Source organism: Polypterus senegalus, chromosome 11, assembly GCF_016835505.1.
Source record: "Polypterus senegalus isolate Bchr_013 chromosome 11, ASM1683550v1, whole genome shotgun sequence".
Classification (NCBI taxonomy): domain Eukaryota; kingdom Metazoa; phylum Chordata; class Cladistia; order Polypteriformes; family Polypteridae; genus Polypterus; species Polypterus senegalus.
In genome coordinates this window covers 12,884,029-12,889,166 of record NC_053164.1, presented here as the reverse complement: position 1 = coordinate 12,889,166, position 5,138 = coordinate 12,884,029, and positions in this window count along the sequence as shown.

Below are 5,138 nucleotides of genomic sequence, written 5' to 3'. Positions count from 1 at the left end.
TGGTAAATATTAGTTGAAATGTGGAAGTGAAGAGAGGACATGTAATATACAGTATATATATTTTAATTATTGTTTTCTCAAGATAGCAAAATATTTTTTTCAAAAGCTTGAGAAAACTACACTTTGCTTTCTTGAGATAACAGAATGATTTTTTTTTAGATCTTGAGATAATTAAATATTTTCCCAAAGCTTAAGTATCTTATTGGATGCCATATGATAACTGCACTGTGGGTTACTAAAGATCTTGTGTATGAAGTGCAATACTAGTAGGAACCAGAGGGCATTTTGCAAAGAAGACACAGGAAGCTCAGAAGAAATTTACCAAATTAAATTTGGCACATGGATGGTTATGATAAACTCAAAGCAGGTTGGGACTGGGTGGTTAGGGTTGGTTTGCCCAAAAATAATCAAATCAGATTTCGATACTGAAATTGTGATGATATTGCAGTCTGACACAAAGCAGTACAAAACACTCATAAACTATTCAACATGATTACATTGCTAGTGGAAATGCATGATGTAAATAGGTTTAGATGTGTGCACATATCACAAGTGTTTTCATCATTTTTAATATTAGTTTTTGTAATATTACTTTCATGAGTTAGAATTAGAACAATCTAGACGAGAACAGGCCATTCAGCCCAACAAAGCTCGCCAGTCCTATCCACTTGCTTCCTCCAAGAAAACATCAAGTCGAGTTTTGAAAGTCCCTAACGTCTTACTGTCTACCACACTACTTGGTAACTTATTCCAAGTGTCTATCGTTCTTTGTGTAAAGAAAAACTTCCTCATGTTTGTGCGAAATTTACCCTTAACAAGTTTCCAACTGTGTCCCCGTGTTCTTTATGAGCTCATTTTAAAATACAAGTCTCGATCGACTGTACTAATTTCCTTCATAATTTTAAACACTTCAATCATGTCACCTCTTAATCTTAGCAAGCTCATCAAGAGCAAAGGTTAAGTTTCATTTTCTTAAGATCTCTAGAAATGTATCCCATTGTCTCAAGAAAGCAAATATATATAAACTGCTCAAAAACATTAAAGGACCACTTTTTAATGAGAGTACAGCATCAAGTCAATGAACCTTGTGGGCTGTTGATCAGGTCAGTGAAGTAGCAGAGGGGCTTGTTCATCAGTTTCAGCTGCTTTGGTGCACTAGAGGGGCAACAATGAGACGACCCCCAAAACAAGAATGACCAGGTTAACAGGTGGAGGGAGGCCACTGACATTTTTCCCTCCCTCGTTTCTGACTTTTTGTCACTCAGTGTCAGTGTCACTACTGGTACAATGAAGTGATAACCTGTGTCTTTGTGTCTCTGTGTCTGTGTCTTTGAATTCAGCCCTCTGTCGGTTGATCATTGTCATTTCCATCAAACGATGTGCCATCCTTTTGTTCCTAACACATTACCATATCAGTCCATAACAGTAGAGATATTCAGCAGGATTTTTTTTCCCCATTGAGATCTGATATGTTTTCAAAGTGTTCCTTTAATTATTTTGAGCAGTTTATATATACACACACGCACTCAGAATGTCTAAAATAACTCACGTTTATTTCTAACAATCCTGCACTCAACACAGTGCTCAAATCAGCATAGTGCTAAGTCTATCTTTCCTTCTGCCACCTCACTCCATTCCTCCTAAGCTTCGTCCTCCTCCTCCTCCCCCCGACTCTGGCTCCTGAATGGAGTGAGGTGGCCTCCTTTATAGATCACCCGGAAATACTCCAGGTTTCTCCCAATTGACATCCAGCAGCACTTACGGGTGTGGCAGAAGTGCTGCATGCTCAGACTCTGGAGCTGTTCAGGCGCCCCTTGGTGGAGGCCATGGACCCCCAGCTTCTGAGCTCCAATTCCATGGCCCCGATGTAAACCAAGGGGGCTGCCCTCTCATGTCCCGGGGGAGGTACTACTGGTAGTATGCCCATTCCCACAGTCTTCTCTTCAAAAGGGCATCCTGTCTGGGCATATATATATATATATATATATATATATATATATATATATATATATATATATATATATATATATATATATATATATATATATATATATATATTGTCACACACGCGCATGGGAGGCAGCTAAAGGGCTCGAGTGAAGGCAGTTCTGAGCCATGCCGGGATGTGGCAGAGCGCACTAACTCTCTTCTCACTTCCCTGTAGACCTAACCCGGAGGTTCCACCTGTCTCTCTGGACGTCACTTCTGGGACCGAGCCAATGGAGACAGACCTTGCCAGCTCCGCCCCCTGATGTCACATCCGGGACTAAACCAATGAACGATGAACACGCGTCCGATCCTTATGACCTCACTTCCTGCCTCCCCTTTAAAAGCCTTCCCTTTTCCCTTCTCTGACAGTCTTGTTTTGGACTCTGTTGTAAGCACTTCAGTGCTGTATTTGCATGAAAAGAAACGACTTTGCAGCCAGGATACCTAATTACATGGGTGGCTGCCCCAAACCTTTTCTGTCTTTGTCTCGTTTGTGACAATATATATATATATATATATATGTGGCAGAAAAGTAATGAGACTGATTTTTTAATTTTTTTCAAACATCAATGTTATCCCCTTCAAAGTAGTTCCCTTGGACAGCTACACACCGATGGAGACGTTGTTCCCACTGTTGGTAGCAGCGCTGGAAGTCTTCAACCGTTATGGTCTTCAGCATGTCCGTTACACTCTTTTCGATGATTTGTAAAGTCCCGAAATGACGTCCTTTGAGGACATTTTTCAGTTTAGGAAAAAGGAAAAGTCACACGGACTGAGGTCAGGTGAATAAGAGGGCTGGGGAACCACAGGAATGCCTTTTGAGGTCAAAAATTCTGTTATGGAGAGGGCAGTTTTTCGGCACCATTTTGGCACAGACCTTTCACATGTGCAAATGATCAGTCAAAATTTGATGAACGGTAAATCTGTTCACATTTAATTGTTCACTCAACATTCTTAATGTTAAACGACGGTCTGATCTCACAAGAGTGTTCACACGTTCGATGTTTTCATTGGTTTTCAAAGTTGAAGGCCTCCCTGAACGGTTTTCATCTTCAACGTGTTTTCTGCCTTCCAAAATGATTTGTGCCAGCGAAAAACTTGAGCTCGGGATAAAGAATGTTCCCCATAGGCCTGTTTTAACTTTTCAAACGTCACACTTGCCGTTTAATGGCACAATGTTGCTCCAAATTCCGCTGTTTCATTTTGCGTGACGCACAACCAAAAACACAACTTCGCTAATAGCAGTCACAAAAATCACGTAGTTAATGGAAGGAGCTGAAACTCGCACTGAGCTATGGGAGGGTACTGATACACGTGCTCTATCAAGGACAACAGCGCAGCATTGCCAGATCGCTTGCAGTGTTGCCAGTCTCATTACTTTTCTGCCACACCTCGTATATATAGTGGTGCAATAGTAACCATGCTGCCTCGCAGTTAGGAGCCCTAGGTTCGCTTCCCGGGTCCTCCCTGCATGGAGTTTGCATTTTCTCCCAGCGTCTGTGTGGGTTTTCTCCTGGTGCTCCAGTTTCCTCTCACAGTCCAAAGACATACAGGTTAGGTGGTTCTAAATTGTTCCTAGTGTGTGCTTGGTGTGTGTGTGTGTTTGTGTGTGTCCTGCGGTGGGTTGGCACCCTGCCCAGGATTGGTTCCTGCCCTGTGCCCTGTGTTGGCTGGGATTGGCTCCAGCAGACCCCCGTGAACTTGTAGTTAGGATTCAGCGGGTTGGAAAATGGATGGAGATATATATATTGAATATATATTCCATATTGAAGCCCATACTGGCTGCATTTGAGTCTGTTTGTAAATACATATTAATTTTGCAAGTGATTTTAATCTGATATATTTATCCTGCATCTGCAAAGTTAACTAAAATACAATTAATCAGAGAATGTTGGAGAATGACTGACTGACTAATTAATCAGACAGATTGACCTAATAGACAAACATGAATACCAGCTACGTGTTGACTGCAAATTCTTTACAGTGCAGGACGTCTGTGAATTCCTCAGCTCATAATGGTAAGTGCTCAAAGATGCTTTGAGCTGAATCATTACTGCCAGATCTGTATAAATACAGTATTGTTCACCATAATGTTTGGGACAAAGACACATTTTTGCTTTATTGAACCCTCTGCTCCACAGTTTAAAATTACAAATCAAATAATTCAGACATGGTTAAAATACTCATTGGAAACTTTAATTTAAGAGAATGTGCAAACATTTTGGTCACATCAGGTAGAAATGACAACACTTTTTCTACTTAGGACACCATAATGTTTGGAGCAATTAGCATCACAGTTGTTTCTGATTCCTCAGGTGTGTTTCATGGCTTCATAAGATACCTCTGCAGTCTGTAGTTGCCATTGTTCAACATGAAGGCAAGAGCTGTGCCAATGAAAGTCAAAGAAGCCAATATGAGACTGACAAACAAGAATAAAATCATTCGAGACATCAGAAACACCTTAGGATAACCAAAATCAACTGTTTGGAATATCATGAAGAAGAAAGAACACACTGGTGAGCTCAGTAATCACAAAGGGACTGGTAGGCCACAGAAGACCTCTGTGTACTCACCAAACTATATGAAGAACACAGTGTCATCATCTAATCCACAGGTGTCAAACTCCAGGCATGGAGGGCCGCAGTGGGAGCAGGTTTTCTTTCTAACCCTTTTCCTAATCAGTGTCCAGTTTTCACTGCTAATTAACTTTATCCATCCATCCATTTTCTAACCCGCTGAATCCGAATACAGGGTCACGGGGGTCTGCTGGAGCCAATCCCAGCCAACACAGGGCACAAGGCAGGAACCAATCCTGAGCAGGGTGCCAACCCACCGCAGTAATTAACTTTATTCCCTCTATATTTAATATCCCTGTTTTTAAGGATTACGTCTTCTGAGTTGATTCTTTTCTTCATTAAATAACAGCCAAACAGAAATGAGACATGAAACGAGCCAACAGATGAGCAGCTAAATCGTGGCTTCAAACTCCAACCAGTTCCTTAATGAGAAGCTGATTCTTGCTGTTAATTAAACCCGTTATTCAATTCCATGGCTTGTTGCTGCTCTCTTTCTGCCACAGCAGACATTTCCAGAACTGTTGATATTCTGTTTTTTTCTAAGAACTACAAAAATGATTTGGTAACCTGAGG